The 16,903-nt window shown below is 27.6% G+C and overlaps 1 protein-coding gene across 4 annotated transcripts in view; it reads right to left on the bottom strand.

The window, feature by feature from the left end:
- The window catches only part of LOC126734734 (POU domain, class 6, transcription factor 2), a 262,067-nt gene extending 248,733 nt beyond the window's left edge, over nt 1-13,334 (bottom strand). For all 4 annotated transcript variants that reach the window (XM_050438457.1, XM_050438461.1, XM_050438462.1 and 1 more), the window contains exon 1: nt 12,685-13,334. The gene's annotated coding sequence lies outside the window, so the exon portion shown is untranslated. The remainder of the gene's footprint in view (nt 1-12,684) is intronic.
- Nucleotides 13,335-16,903: the final 3,569 nt, after the last annotated feature.

Raw genomic sequence — 16,903 nt, 5'->3', positions numbered from 1 at the left:
TTCGTTTTTACATTGTAAGTAAAATTACTGACAGAAAACGTGAAATTTGGTTTTTTATTAAAAGAATTATGCAAAAAGGAAGTATTAGATTTTATTTAAGAGTTTTTTTATCTAATAACAAATCATTATTAAATAATTAAGAAATATTTTAAAAAAATTTGTAGCATTTATATTTTCATAACTGAAAAATAAAACAACAAAAATCACTAAAATAATAAACAATTGCAATTATTCATCGTAAGAATTATATTTGAAAGTCCTAATAGAAAAACTTCAATTTTGATAAGATTTTTCTTAAACAGCTGTATAAATGGCTATGAAAAACTCTATTCTATAGCAAGGAATGGGTGCGAAACGTAAAATAAGTAAAGGTAAATATGAAGTTTCTAGAAGTTTGAAAATTGAAAAGTGCTATATAATTAAGTTTTGCAAAGGTTTTAACATTAATTTTAAGAAAATATTGCCATATTATTACTATATTGTCAAATTGGACTATATGATAAATAAATAGATTAGAAACTATAAAGTAAATACGCTATAAACATGAAACAACTTGAACAATTTACATGAAACCCTTATAAGTAAACCATATTGCTAATTTATTATTGTTTATTACAATATCATTAATGTTCTAATTAATATTATGAACAAATTTTATTCCTTAATATCTTTTACTATTTTAACATCTCTATGGTTTTTCTTAGGCGATGATGAATATTATGGTCATAAAATCTATACGGAGATCTCTAATTTTTATATTTCACAAAATAGAGCACTTAATATGGTTACACCGACTTCTCTGTACTCTGATCCATAGACTTTTCTATAATTGAGTTTTACCATTATTTTCATAGCATTTCTTCATAAAGCAAAGACTCTACTAGTAAGAATAGCCGGCAACAGATTAGACTTAGAACAGACTAAAAACAAAACAGACAGTTATTTGAAGAGGGCTGTGTTGTGCGCTTTTGAGTAGGAATTTTGTAGACCTTTTTATGGACTTGTACGTTTTTAAACGTTTTTGTAATATTAAAAAGGTGAAAATTATATTCATATAAAAAAAATTCCTAATATTTAATTGGCATATTAAAGTCTGAAAAGACTGCAGTTATGTCTCGATTTGACTACGATCATATATTTTATAGAAGAACATATATTTTTTTATAAAAATAAGGTGCTATATTTTTTTATTCCCTAAGTAATTAAGTTAAAAAAAATTAAGCCTTAACAAATTATTAAATGTTAAGATGACCCACACAGTCCTCTAATATTTTTAAAAATATTTGTTTAACAGTGAACTAATGGTTTTTAATAAGATTATTTATATACTTATCTTTAAAATATGCCTTATTTCCAAGTATTTAATTTTTAACTTCAAAATGTAATCCTCTAAATTAGCAACGGTTTTGTAACGTAAATAGAAATTGATGCCTTAAATGCAAAAATACGCTTAAGAAAAACAACTTTCTTGAACAATTTGTTTAAAACTTAACAAACTGTCTATTAAAGTCAGTAGCTCCTAATTAATTAGATTATAATCTATGTCTTTATAGATTTCTAGCACTAAACTCCTGCCAAAAACTAGTTAAATTTGAATAAAAAGTTATAAATAAATCAAAAGATGACAACACAAAGTCTCGGTCTCAAAACAATTTCTTTTTTTAGTCATAGTGGTGACACGTGTTTCGCTTCTTAGAGCATCATCAGAGCCGAAATATAATGTGGACAAAACCAAATAAAGTTACAATTTACTTTTTTAAGTCTCTACTTTAAGGTCTTTTTGTAATTTTATTTGGTTTTGTTTACGTTAGTTTTTGGGTCTGATGAAGATAAAAAAGAAATTGTTTTGAGACCGGGACTTTGTGTTGTTGTTTTTTGATTTATTTATATCAAGGTCTCTGCCAATATGGACGACTTCTTTAAATTTAAAAAAGGTTATAGTATTGGATGAAAGAATTATCGTACTTATGATGAATTAAGTTTTTTCTTCAGTCAAAAAGGTTTTAATAAGTTTACATCTGTCATTAGCGAAAATTCTAAATTTTACGTCAGTGGTTTTATTGATGGATTGTCATTATTTGATGTTAGGACTAAATTAGTTCGCTGAGCAACAATCCATATATAATTCGGTTCACTTTTCCATTGTATTATCTATTCTCTGGATTGGATTCTAGGAACTGGAATTGAAATTCTGGATTGGAATCGTCGTTTTATAGAAATTATTATATAACAGTTTATTAGATAAAATGGAGTATTGCAAACAATTTAGAACTCTACTCAAATTGCAGTTTCTTTTCTATTAAAACCATCAAACTCAAATAAAGATTTAAGTATAACTATCGACTTAGGTTTAAAACTATTATTTTTGATTATATTAAAATACTTCATTGGATGAAAAATTACCTTATTAAATAAATAGTTACCAAAAAGAATCTTATGTTCGTATTTATTTAAACGTTTTAGTGTGATCTACCTAAATATATATCTATATTAATAAAACATATACACATAAATAAGTCTATGTGCCGCTATAAAAATATACCTACTATTTTTATTCTTTAGTTGCGTGTTAATAGGAATATTTTTTAATAAATATATAATTTTACTATTTTTATTTCCCAATAATATAGAGTCAACCGATTAAAACTAAATGCTTAATTTCTTTTCTAAGCAAAAATATAGAAATTGAACCTCATATAAAAAAAACGTTGTATATTAAGTTATTATTAGTTAAACTTAGTAACTTTTTTTATTTTCGTTATTATCTGCCTAGAAGTTAATTTATGTAATTATTTACCTTTCACTTATGATCACATTTCACTTTTATTGAATAACAAACAAAAATGCATTTACTTATATCCACCACCATTCACATGAGTAATAAATATATCGAAATATACCAAATAGAGTATACAAATGGCTTTCGATTAAACACATGTATTTGATTAGATTTAAATTACACAAAACATCAAGAATTAGTTTATTAAATCTAATATTAAAACTCATTAATGCCGTAACCCTAATTAGCTACGGTTATGATATGATCTAATTCCTTCAGCTAATTTTACTTAATATCTGTTTCCAATTTCCTTGACTTTCATAATTACCAAAAAAATTAGAAATCATCATTACGATTACGTAAAGTAGCAACCGTAATTACCATGGCAAATCAGTAAAATTTGGCTGCCTAATCAAATGAGATTAATCTAAAAAAACTTTCGGTTAACCTAAATATTAAGAAAAAAAGTTGTGTTTTGTTTTTGGGTTTTAATATAGTTATAATTGTGTAGTCAAAAAAATCAATTAAACAATAAAGTATACTAACGAATTTGCCTTAATAAATAAAATATTATTTAAAATACTTACAAAATGAATATAGAGAGACATTAATAGATTGTCCACTGAGTAAAACATTTTGATATAAGTTTTGTCATTAGAACTATTTTTTTTACACTTTGATTTTCTTAAAGTTCTTTTTCCTTTCTTTTATGAATTTTACTATAATTTGAAATATAATGGATATATTATATTTATTATTAATTCGATGTTTTGACAAAAAAAATATTATCATCATCAATGTTAAAGAATACTTATCATAATAATATTCCGTTATAAGAAAAACTAGTTTCGATACACATATTAAAATGTTAAACCTCTTCTCCATTGCCATATTAAAATTTGAAATGTTAGAGATTTAAACTAATAATTTAAAATGATTAATAGAAAAATATAGTCATGATTTTTTCATAGTTTAACGATATACTTATTATTACTCTCTAAGAAAAAAGAATATCGTATCATATTATTTTTAATAACCACCTTTGTATCCAGACTAAATATAAAAAAATTAATCTGTACTTATCAATACATCTAAAACTCTATATACACCCCTGATAAAACTCTTTCTTGAGTGCCGAAATAGAAGAACTTAGGAGCAAGGCTACTTTGCACTCAATAACTTAGATTGCGCCGCGTATATACGAGATAATTTCAAGAAAGTTATTCACAGAGCATTTCTAAGTAAACTTCATTGCAAATATTGTACCCTGAAAGTAATTTCTTAGTTCTTTCAGGTAAATGAAGGCCTGCTCACATCTTATCAGATATCCAAAGTACTCTCTTTCATTTCACGTCAGACGTCCCATTAGAGCTACGTTACTATCCCGTGTAAATCGCGTATGGACATTAGGATGGGCCGAAGATTATTGAACACAGAATTGGCAAGAGCGTAAATGGGTGTGCATTATTTTATCAATGAATCCATAGATTATTTTACGCCCTGATTTACGAGGATGGAGGTTAGGGTATGAGGTTATGAGGAATACCTGCGTCTTGGTTGCAAACCATTCAAGAAGATGACAGATACCACGGAACTTTGATGATTTGGGCTGAAGTTTAGATACCTACATTTCTGGGCTACTCTGATTCCCACTTGAAGGGTTTTTAATATCAAATGAATATCGGACTATAATTCTGAAACCTATTGCTGGACAATGCACGGCCGTATGGTACAAGAACCGCTAGACACTTTTTGGAAAAATATAATGACCTGCGTGATTTTGGGATATGTTGAAAAGGCGTGTTTTAAATCAAGGATGATGCTCCAGACAAGGAAAGAGCTGAACAATGTCTACAAATTGGATAAAACGATATTAACAATTTATTTTAGAGAATGCTTAATAGATGTCAAATTGTTATTAACAACAGTGTAAGTACAGAGTGTATGACCACACCAGTCATACAGTCTTTTAACACTCACTTTTTCTTTTCATTTAACTTTTCTTAGAATTTTGTTAAAAACTGTTTGTTTTTAAATATGTAAATTTTAAATTTTGGATATTTTTCTTCTTTAAATTGTCATACAGTAATAATCCCTCAATATACTACAGTTAATTGTTAAAAAAAATAAAAGGATTTTCGAAAATTTTAGAAATAGAAACTTTTGTTATTTTTGAGTAGTCGATAGTTATTCTCAGTCAATTTAAAAAAAATTGCAAAAAAAATTCTTGATATTCAAACATAATACCTAATTGCCATAAAGGCGTAAGGCACCCAAACTAAGAAAAAATTAAAAAATAAAAACTTATTTATTATTTATTTAGAATAAGTAACGTATTGACGTTGAAAAAAATAAAATTTTTGCTATAAAACAAAAATTCAATTCTGTAGAGCTTTCTATTTAATTTTTTTAACTATGATTTTTATTCTTCACCTTTTATTTTATTTTGAGCTTAATCTGTTAAAATTATTAGAGTGCTATCACTTTATATAAAAATAGGTGTATGTATAAAAGACATAGTTATAAATATTTTCAATTTAAGGTATTTTAGTAAGGATTTAAAAATTATTCCTTAGTTATTAAAGTATTAAACTAATATATCCTTTTTTGTTTATGAAAAACTGTTACTAGGAATATATATGAATGTTTATTTAGTTGCGTATTAAAATTAAGAATAATAAAAATATGTTTTTATACATTTTGTTATTAAAATATTTTATAATGGCGTCACTAATAAAATGATTTTATTTATTTTTCTATAAAGCTTATAGTTTATGAACTGAATATTGATAGAAAATAAATATGTTGTTTCTTTTCGTTGTAAACTGTATATAATAAAAGTTTTAGAATTTAATTGTATTATTGTATATTACATATTATTATTTCATAATTTGCATTTATTATATAAAAATAAGATTGAAAAATGAAGATCTTTAACTTTCCTTAATAGGCATTTTAGGTTAAAACCATAAGCAAGACATATAACTTTAATGCAAAATTAAAAAAAAAACTAAAAAAGTTAAAAAAAAATCCAATAAATATAGAAAAAAAGATCAGTATAGTAAATAAATATATAATTTATTTTTTCTTTTCATTTATTTTTAAAACAGAACTCAACTAGAAAAAAGAACTAACATAAGTATTAAAAAAAAATATGCACAATATTACAAAATATTTATGTTCATCAAATTCAACTTTTTTTCTTTAATAGAAACAGTTTTTATAATGCAGATAATTGTAAAAAAAAGTTATTTATATATTTATTTATAATATATTTATTAATATTTATAAGAGAAGTTGTTATTAATAATTAACATATAGTCACAATGATTATAACATAACTGTTATCGCGATGGATGAAACAGCTTTAATCTATGACCCACAATTTTTAGCTACATAATTGTGAGACTTTAAATTGTAGTTTTTTTTATTGTAACTATTGAAACGTTAGTCTCTTTATAAATAGTAGACTTTTTTATAGATATATCACAAGAATTGGAAAAAATTTGTCAATGTACATCAAATTAAAACTTTACAACGCCATTGCTCTTCCTCATTTACAGTTCTGTTCAACATTATTGTTTAACTTGCCACAGTATAGAATTGACCAACTGGAAAGAATTCAAAATAGGGCTATGAGACTGATTCTAAATTGTAATCGTTACACGCCTATTGTCTCTATGTTGGGTGTTCTAGATATGTTGTCTGTACATCAAAGAATTTTGTATAACGTCTATTTGTTTATTTTTAAATTAAAACATCAGATGCTTCCCGATTATATTTGTAATAAATTATGAGTTTTTGGAGATATACATAACTATAATACGAGAAATCGTATAGACTTCATACTGGTCGACAGATATAACACAACCCAAATGCATAATTCAGTTCTGTACAAAGGTTTAATTCTATTTAACAACTTGCCTGCTAACATCAAAAATTGTATTACTTTGAATAAATCCAGAGGTCTCTTGAGAAAATTTATCATGAATAAGTAATATTGTGTTTGTTATTTTAATTATGTGGTTTATTAAGTTTTACTATAGTATGCATTGTTCCCGCTCCAATCATCATCTTGATTGTGGGTTTATCTGCTGAGTGGGCATCTTTGGGCCAACTTTTAATAAGTGAGGCAAGGAAATAATCTTTAGGTTAAGTCTAGTTTTAATTTATGGTCTACCTCTGACAGGATATTTCTGGAACCGGGATGCTGGTTCTGGATTACCGAGACCATCCATGGACAAACCGGAGAGTCCTGATACAGTTATGGCCAACTTATACTTTTACTTTATTTTTCCTTTATGTTTTTATTGAATGTAGCTTTTGGTAAATAAAGATAATATTTAGTTATTATTTATTTAAAACTTTGTAGAAAAAAATATAATCAGATAAATAAAATTAAGGGCGTTAACAATATTGAAATTGATGAAAGAGTTTAACGCTTAAAAATGGATATGTGGAAATATTAAAAGGGAAATGGCAAAGGAATATAAGAAGAAAATAAAAACGAAGGAGAAAAGAAAAATAGTTATAAGCTTTAATAAAATGAAGAATGTATAACGCAAAAAAAGGTTAATGAATTCTTAATAAAAACCCTAACAATGGTTCCAAATGGTAAAACAATATTATAAAGCTTGAATGAAAAATAAATGCAGAATAAAGAATTTAGAAATTAGAGGAAAATAGATCACTTGTATAATAAATTAGCTTCATGGAAGAGGCATTAGTTTAACTAATAAACCTTAAAAAAGCTAATCTAGTTAAAATAAATATAAAATAAGAGCACAATATAAAAAATTACCAATAATATTTTAAAGTCGGTGATAATAAATATAATTTTGGGCTGTTGAAGATAGAAAATAGACGTTACACTTATAAAATACAATAATGTACCTACCTGCATAAATCTGGTTTAATATTATTTATTATTTAACTTGAAAGAAAAAAATTAAATTATGAATTTTTTATCTCACAGCAGCCCCATTTAATGTATATTTACAAAATGTCAGCGACCTCTGGCCCAAAATCGTGCAATTATTAAGATATATATCTTGTTGTTCTTATGATATTTTGATCTTTGTTGAAAGAGTGTAATGGATTTAAGCTATTCAGGTGTAACAGGAATGATAGAACTAGCAAGAAATTTAGTAGCGCAAGGGTTCCAGTTTTTGTTAATTACAAGTTGTGGACCCACATTGTCCCAATAATAAAGGATGGAAGGATATTCTGCCAAGTTGGTAACTACAAACTTATTGTCTTCTTTGGTTTTGTACAACCATCACTGTGAGACAGTTGAATCCATTGTGTCACATCACACATCTTGCAACATTTATGTTTTTGGTAAATACGTCTTATCCATAACTGCATGGTCCAATATTAAGTATAGTGCTTTAGAGGAGATTCAGCAATTCAGGTTGCGCGATCATTTGATTATTTAAAACTTTTGATGAACATAATTTCATACCTAACAGCAAAGATATGTTTTTAGATTTAGTATTTTCTAATGTAGATACTCTCCGTATTCTGGCAAGAGATATTAATAATAATAATAATAATAATAATAATATCAATCTTGTATCAAGAGTGATGCCTAAAATAATATTCTTGAAATAATGTTGGTAATTTATTTGTGGTGAAAAGACCTTCTTCTAAGAAAGTTTTTTTTTAATTATTAAAAAAGTTACATTTTTCCTTAAACAAATTATATAAAGGAAAATTTATTAGAAAAAGGCATGTAAATATTTAAGAAAATAACCAAAATTATACTTACAAATTCAAAAAAATAACACTTATATTTAATAATTAAACTAATGAAATAAATATCTTACAAAGAGTTTACCTATTATACAACTGAAGACCAAACTCATTATCAAGTTTATAAAGGCTCCGATCATTATTCTATATTTCTATAGGGCTAAAAACCTTATCGGTGACAATTTATTATTAATCACCCATTACTAAAAAGAAACTATTACAATAAGAACTAAATTATTATCTCGTTGAAAAAATTCCAAAGAAATAAACCAAAACATAAAATTAAGAAAATAACGACCCCGAAGACAATTATCCATCATTAGTTTATTTGCTTAATTATTTTTTGGCGCATTTTCGGAGTTAAATTATTAAAATGAGGACGGCCTTACCGACGTGTTTGCTCTAATGAATTTTTAATAATGAAAGTATCGCGTTTTTTTGGGCACTTGCTGATAACCATCTTTAGCCTTAATTGCGGTTCTTGGTAATTACTGGTATATCTTGATTACTCCTTAGGAATTGCAGGGGAACAAATGGTGGCATTGGTTCAAGTATGGTTAGTTTAATTGCTATGATTAAAATTATAGCAATAATGAGTTATATAATTAATAAAAACTTATTAATTGAAATGTAGAAATAAAATTCTTTTATAATTTTAAGTTTCTTTATGCGAACAAGGAGGTTCTTTAAAAAAAGTATATTTTTTGCGTTTTGGACATAATTAGTGTTAAGACACTAGGATAGCTAAACTGTTTAGCTATTGTTCCAATTTGATTTCAATTTAATTTTTAGAATTCATTTGATATATCCTCTATATAATGTATAACTCTTTTATTTTTCTTTGTTTAATTTTTATATTTTATTGAAATGTTTATTTAAAATTTAACTTCACTCATCATTTCCATCTATGCTTCATTTATGAATAAATATATTATATTTTATAATTCATATATTCATTGATTTTTATAAAAAAGTGAAATAAAGAAGCCCTATGACTTTAATAATCTGTAAATAATTTCAACACTTATTCTTAATTCCTAACTCTGTAATATTCTACAAATAATATTATACTTAAATAGTTTCAGTTATAGGACATCTCACAGTTATAATGAAAAAGCCTAAGAAAAATTTAACTCAGCAAAAAAAAACTTCTTATCAAAATTATTCTTCAAAGATTGAAAGTGTTTTGCGTTAATATTAAATACAGTATTTTCTTAAACACAGCATTTATCACATAAATAAACAAGGTAAAGAAAATACATAAATAACGGATAAAAAAACAACTTAACTGATTTTAGTGAAAGTTTTATGGCTTATTTACACAATCAACAGTACTGGAATAAATACTGGATAATAATAATCAGAATAATCTGAATAATCAGATTAGAGGATTAGAAAGACTAGAGAAACTAGAAATATGAACAAAAGTAAATGCAGAAAGAAATATCCCTCAACTTATTTCATTATATTATATTACATATATTTTGTCGCCTGTCGTATATTTTTATATTAAAATTATTTTTTGGCGATAAAATATTAATTTTTGAGAATTTTTCTATATCTCTATAGATTTAGATGTATAAAAACGTGTCATGGTATTTTTGTAATTAAGCAAATCCTTATAAGAAATCAGAAACAAAATATGTTTTATTTTAATAATTTCTTCTGAATACAAAAATATGTTTTGAAAAATGCAACCTTTGCTTGTTAACCACATTTAAGACTCCGAGACATCTATGTGGTGTTTGTTGTTTAAATAAACTATAAAAGTTCCAATAAAATCAACAAAATATCTTAAAGTTTTTTTGTTCAAATTTAATATAATTAATTCGTTATAACATATTTTCAAAACAAACCCCCTTTATCTAAATTTCATCTAACTTTAAACAAACTTGAAGCTGGGTTTAAGATAAAAGTTAAATAATTATTGTAGAAAAAATTGTAAATTTTATTTTAATATTTTTTTATGTTCGCTGATGCTTTATTTATTTATTTATTAATTTATTTTTTTAATTTTATAATAGAATTTTTGTTTTTATTTTTTTCTTTTTTTTTAATTAAATTTAAATAGTTAGTAATTAGTCTAAAAAAATACATTTTATAGATTTTTTTAAAATTCTATATTAAATAAAATAAATTTAAATATTTAAGCTGTATACAATACATAATAATATTAAAAGAACATAAAAAATATGTAAACCAAAATCAGATTTTCAACGAATAATTTAAATTCTTCGTTCATAGTCGCCTCCAGACAATTAAACTTGGATACCTGTCAGTACTGCTGCCTTTTGCCTATCAAAATTATGTTGTCGCCTGCTATTTACATTGTTTGTTAAAATCTTTTACAGGTTTAGGCAGGTTCTTTGACATGTTCTCAAAATAAATTACGTTTGATGGTGACTATATCTACTGATTTAAGTTTTTTAAAACGCCAGGTCTTTTATTAAAATTATTATACATTTAAGCAAGCTGCAGATTTTAATACTTTGTGTTATTTAGTTTTGCAAAAAATGTCTGTAATTAGTCATTTTAAGAATGCTTATAAGTACTTAATTAATAAAATGATAAATGGTTTAAAAATTATTAAACATAAACGTTTAAACAGTTTACTTAGAATTTTATAATATATATTGATTAAAGCCATATTTTCTTAGTTTTATTCATCTTGTTTTGGTTAATGGTAAAATTGTTTTGAGATTTGATTTTTACAATTAATTAAAAATAATCATCTTGTACATAAAGATAGTAATTTTTAAATTATAGTTTGTATATTATATACTACGGTATAACTCTTTTGTTGTTAATATGATAAATTAAAATAATTTACCATAAGGTATACCCAGCAGAAGAAGTTCCATAATAAATGTAAAACTTGGGCCAAGAAAATTAGAGTATCTGCTAATTCATAAAAATACTAATAAATATTAAATACAACTTATCCGCTTATAGCCGGTTGGGAGTTACGGACCGACAGAATGACCAGCTCACTCACCGGATTTTACACCTATTGATTTTTTTTTTGTATGGGCTACTGGAACTCTGAACTTTACAACTGTTTTGGATTCTCTGAATGTTTGTATAGAAATAATGACTTAATTGCCGATATTAGGAAAGATTTCTCTTTTTGACGAGAAGAGCATTTTTAAATATCCTGTTGAGCAAATATTTTTACTCCTTGCTTGTAACTTATTATAATTAGATTATTTTACGCTAAACTTATTTTTTTTAAATGCTTAGTGCAAATTAAAATATAAAATACAGGGTAATAGTAGCCTCTGTAATACATTTGATAGATTTAGGTGACCATAAGTTTTTTTCTCGATCAAAAAAAATTTTTTAAATATAACGTTACAAAAATATATTCCATCAAAGAAATTAGATTACCATTTGCATGCACTTTTGCCATAATATAAATCGTTTAGAATATAATAAAATTTATTCCGAATTTTTAGCCAGTAAATTTTATAAAAAAGATAATATTTAATACTTTTATTATTTAATAGGTATTTAAAATAACGTATAGTAATACCAAAATAATAGCAAATAATCTATTTAGCCAACATTTTAAATCAACTTTTAAAAGAACTTTAACAGGCAAGTAAGGCAGTAGCTTGAATTATCTGATCTACGAAATTGATGAAAAATTACAAAAAATACGTATTTTACTATAAATTAATTTTAAGAAAAATAGTTTAATATTCAAAATGATACTGAAATAAAAAACATTTTTTTAAAGAGTTTTTTAAATAATTTTATTGTATGTCAATTTGTAGTCGATGCTTTTTTCATGGTTAAAAAAGTTTATTAGCAATAGCGACGATTATAACTGGATCAGTTAAATATAATATTTATAAATAATATAAATGTTATGACTTAAATTTGAAATGACTTTAAATTTGTAAACGTTTTAACGTCTTTTTAGGTAATTCAAGTTGGAAATTGTAAGATTTTACTATATTTTTTTTTTACTTTTTTGAAAGACTATCAATAAAACTTAAAGTTATTTTTGTTGGTACATTTTTGACAATGGATTGTATATTTGGAATAAGTGGATCGACCATTAGAGAAACTACATGCCTTTATTTTTTTTACCAATTTTAAGCAATGTTTTCAATCTAATATAACAACTCTAATAAAGACATTCTTACCTGAATTTGCTAAATTATTTTGTTGAATCGCTGCGTACCAGTCTCGAAAATAGCCCGCCGTTTTGATGTCAATTTCTTCTCGATGTCCAAAAATAAAAGTCCAGACTTTTCTCTAAATATCTCTACTCATATCCAAACTATCTCGATGCAGACTTTTTAAAATTAAATTACAATTTTGACGAACAGATGCTCGGTCTATATATTATTATTACATTACTTTTGGCGTCAGCTGTTAATAATCCTTAATTATGAAGCCACAGATAAATTAAACTGTTTTTCGATCTATTTAACCTTCATTCAACTATACTTAATATTTTATTTCAGCCTGTTTTCGAAAGTCTTTATATTTTTCGATTAAAGTTCTTTAACTTTTTCAAAAACTGACAAATGTATCGCACAAAATTTTTTTTGCAATGGTTAATACACCAGAGTGATTTAATCACAAAATTGTCAATTACAGTTACACATAAGCAGTTCCCCAACTAAATATCATTGTTCCAATCAAAAAACCATAAAATCGTAAAGGCGAAACTTTCAAAAAACAATTTCGCGCCAAGTTCGCGTGTTCACTGAAAAACATGTGACTAACAGCGCTGCTCTGTCGCCTGCTACGATCTCAACAGGCAAGCCGCGATAAAACAACTGACTGACTGAAACAACTGCCGATCGCCGTCGCGGCCTGCTCTTCGCTTGTTTCGCGACTTACCCCTTGCGGTGCGGGTGGGAAGGGGGTAAGTCGCACCCCCCGGGTCCTACCCCTCGCCCCTCTGTTATCAGGGCCACGCATGAGCAAGAATTGTAATTAGATTCGAATGTCCAGTTTCGTATTTTAGGTGGCCGATGAGGGCAGGGTTTTCGGGGACGTGAGGGGAGGCAGCAGGAGGGCATCGGAGGTGTAGAGCAGCGTTCAGCGTCGGAGGAGGGTAGGGAGGGACGGAGAGGCTATTTATGAATTATTACGAATTTCGGTATGGTTAAGGAGTATGGGGGTAGATGCATGACGGTTAAATGTTTGGATTGTAATAGAATCATTTAGTTTAGCTATCTTTTTATTTTTTTTGTCATTTGATACTTAAACATTTAAAATAAAGTTGCTAATTTTATACCTTAATATCGTAGAATAGGAAGAATTTGATCATTTTTTTTTTACTTTGGAAATATTTTGGTTTGTTATGCAGTAACAGTAATTAGAAAAAAACATGAAATATCGGTTTTACCATTCAAATGAATCCTAAAAATAGAGGCTGAAAATCTACATTATATAATTCATAGAATAAATGAAAATTGGTCATGTATTTCAACTTTCTTGTCGAGCAATAATTTAAAATTAAATCCTAGCAAGTGTTCTCTTCAAAAAATAAGAAAAAAATTGTCTTGGATAATCTACAACTATTTATGGGGGGAACGCAGTTCAAAATAACAAATTGGTCACAATAAAAATCTTGGTGTAATTTTCGAGGAGGACTCGAAATTCAAAATGCACGTTTCTGACATAATTAAAAAATCCTATTTTGCTATCAAACCATTGTATGCTAGTAGAAGTATTATTAACTACAAAGTACGCAAGAAATTATGCGACTCCTTAGTACTACCTATTATGAATTACTGTAACATTGTGTATGTTCCTTGCTTAAATAAAGTCACCCTGTATCGTTTGCAGAAGCTTCAAAATCAGTGCTGTAGATTAATTTTTAACTTAAGAAAATATGACAGAGTTTCAGAAAAAATGTGTACTCTTGAATGGTTGTGTGTAGAGAATCTTTATCTTTATCAGTTGGCCGTTTTTGTGGATCGATTGCTTGGTACATCCTCCCCTGCTTACCTTCGTGAAAAATTCAGTTTTCGAAGAGATGTGCGCGACGTCAATCTAAGATGTATACGTAAATTTTTGCTTTTTGCTAAGTTTGCTTTTTAAGGGCATGGATTCTAGCAAGCTTAGCTAAAACTTTGTATATCAGAGTCGGGTGCTCTATATAGACAAACAATGTTGAGATCATGTGAATTATTATAAACAATGGAAAATTCAAACAATTTTTCAGATAATAAGTTATCAAACTTTGTCACTACTAAAAAGCCGTTATTAGTGGACATTATCAATGTGCCTCCATGCGTTATGTTTGTTCTATTTTATCTAGCTATGATGTTGTAATTTTCAACATATATGGGTTCATCAGTATTTAACCAATGTTCAGTAATAGCAACTATTTCAGGGAAATTTAGTTCTTCTAGCAATAAAAATAGATCGTTAGTTTTGTGTCTTAAGGACTGAATATTTAAAAGAAAAATACTAGGCTTACTATCAACCAATTTTAAAGAGGGTGCTTGATCCTCTGGTCGCGTCAGGTATTCTAAAAATTTTTTCTAGATGGCGAACCACTAGAAAAATAATTATTTTGGCTTTCCCTAATTTTTTGAAGCCGCAAAAGCTTCTCCGATGAAAAATAGGTCCTAAAGGCAGAAAGGTCCTCTTCAACTTCCGTGGATCCAAAACCATAGGCCTCGTGGAACCGGATGTACAGCTTTCGTAGCGAGACCAGATCGGTCGGCAGTCCCTCAGCAGTATGCATTAGTTTAATGCTGGTGTTGGTTTGTCCATCAAAACATGTACTCCTCGGTTAATCATGTGATCGGATGTGCCAGGTAAAGTCTGAAAGATTTAAGGAGTAAAGGATCTCTCAGTCTAGCCAACAAGTAACGATAATTTTCCATGTCAGATTTACGAGAGAGCCGTAGTATTGGTGGGATCATTGGGTCGAGATGGAGCCCACCACTATCGTTATTGGCTTTCTCCACAATCTTGATCTTGACGGCTTCACCGTTTAAGAACTTACTAGCAGCTATGGCTTCCCTATCTGAGTTGATCTTAAGTAGCTTTTCTTGCTTTGAAATGTTATCGGAGGCTGCTCGGGCAGCAATGGACATTGGAGTTGGCGGTAAGGCTATATGCTGGGAGGGATGTGCTTTATGGCCATCTATTACAGTACCAGCAGGCCACGTGTCTGTCTCTTTAAGTCGTTTCAGGAGATCCTTGTTTTGCACACTGACTTTAAAACTAGAGGGTAAACTGTATCCATCCTTAAGCATAGGAAAACATCGAATAAAGTCATTGGTACTAAGTTTAATCTTAATGTAGTGTGCAAGCTGACTCATAGTATAGTAGGCAGGTATGTTTTCTATAACAGTGTAATGCCATTCATCCCTGGGTATTTGTTTTGAAGAGGTTTTCTGAGTTTTTGATGATGTAGGCATTTCATGACTTTTAACAGTCTGGGTCGAAATCGTTTTTTTTAATTTTAGGTGCAGTATAATTAATAACAGATTTTTCTTTAAAGTCCATTTTTTTCCATTCTTTCCAATTTGCCGGCCATTTGATTTACGCTTTTTCGTATTAATTCCTCCTTTGAAGATTCCCGAATCAGTATGTTTACAGGCTCCTCATGATTACCCATTAGAAGCGAGGAATTATTAAATATGTCCTGTTTCATGTCCCGAATGGAGTAGAATAATGACTCTTGCTCACTCTCAGATCTGTTGCTTGAGAGCAGATTGTGAATGTCATCCACTTTTTGGTAAAGCTCTTTCCATTTGGAGTCGTGATCGGTTAGAATTTCATAAACTTCATTCACCACGGGAAAAAGGTCATTATTTTTTTTAAACATGTCCCAAACGCTTCCAAAAGTTCCAAGGGAAGTTGCGAATTTTGTAGTTGGGTGACTTTTTCATGAAGGTATTTCACATTCGCATAAAGAGCAGAAAAACCTTACGTTGTTGTGTTTTTGGTTGTATAAGGCCTTGGTAGTTTTTTTTTGCCCGTACATGACATACAAAAACTTCGTCGGCACTCTCCACTACAGCGAACTTTATATTTTTCTTTTTCCAAGATGTTCTTCTGGCAGGAATCGCACTTATACTCGGCCATCATAAAATAATAAAATAATAAAGTCAATGACAATTCAAACACGTTGAATTTGCTTGTTTAAATTTTTTCTTAAATAAGAAAAATTATTTTGTGTTTATTTATCAAAATATTGATTTATGTATATATGTATGTATATGGAATATTTAAATAAGTTAGATTAAAGATAGGAGTTCAAAATATACTTGTAATCTTCCACTCTTTATTTTTCGTAACAAATAGTTCTAAAATAATGATACGGCTTACATTAAATCAAATATATTATCAAATAATGCATTACTATATAGTTAGTAGTCTAAATAA

Source organism: Anthonomus grandis, chromosome 3 (genome assembly GCF_022605725.1).
Source record: "Anthonomus grandis grandis chromosome 3, icAntGran1.3, whole genome shotgun sequence".
NCBI classification, from domain to species: Eukaryota; Metazoa; Arthropoda; class Insecta; order Coleoptera; family Curculionidae; genus Anthonomus; species Anthonomus grandis.
Note: the sequence above shows the minus strand (reverse complement) of the source record. Positions and strands in the feature narration are given on the sequence as shown.